Source organism: Helobdella robusta, assembly GCF_000326865.2.
Source record: "Helobdella robusta unplaced genomic scaffold HELROscaffold_36, whole genome shotgun sequence".
Classification (NCBI taxonomy): domain Eukaryota; kingdom Metazoa; phylum Annelida; class Clitellata; order Rhynchobdellida; family Glossiphoniidae; genus Helobdella; species Helobdella robusta.
The window spans coordinates 642,636-643,252 of NW_008704742.1; positions in this window are offsets into that span (position 1 = coordinate 642,636).

Consider the following 617-nt stretch of genomic DNA (forward strand, 5'->3'; position numbering starts at 1 on the left):
TCCGAGAAATTAGACATTTTATTGTTTTTTAAAATAGATGAAAGTTATTTATAACTCGAAATAGCTATTTGCAAATTTATTTAATAAAAACTTTTTAAAAAACAATAAAATGTCTAATTTCTCGGAAATTAATAAATTAAAAAGAAATATGAAAAAGTTGAACAATGTTGAAAGTAGTGTTGAATTTTTGAAATGTTGCGTTAACAACAGTCTGTTACCAAAATTTACATTAACACGCCAGACTAAATCACGGAGTATTTCTGCAGAAATCAAAAACATTACTCTTGAATGAGTTATCAAGAAAAGAAGAACTTTTTAAAAATATGAAAGCGTCAATAAAATTCTTAAGAGACTCAATTGATGAAAGATCGTTAAATGAAATCAACTTCATCTAACTGAAGATGAGTTATTTATAACTCGAAATAGCTATTTGCAAATTTTTTATAACTCGAAATAGCTATTTGCAAATTTATTTAATAAAAATTTTTTAAATATTAGCAAAATAATATTTAAAATTGAATGATGTGTGAACTTGTACAGAAGAAGCATCCAAACGTCTTGGAGAAAGTAAAGGAATGCCGGAAGAGGAAGGCTACTAGTGAAGTGTCCGACATGCC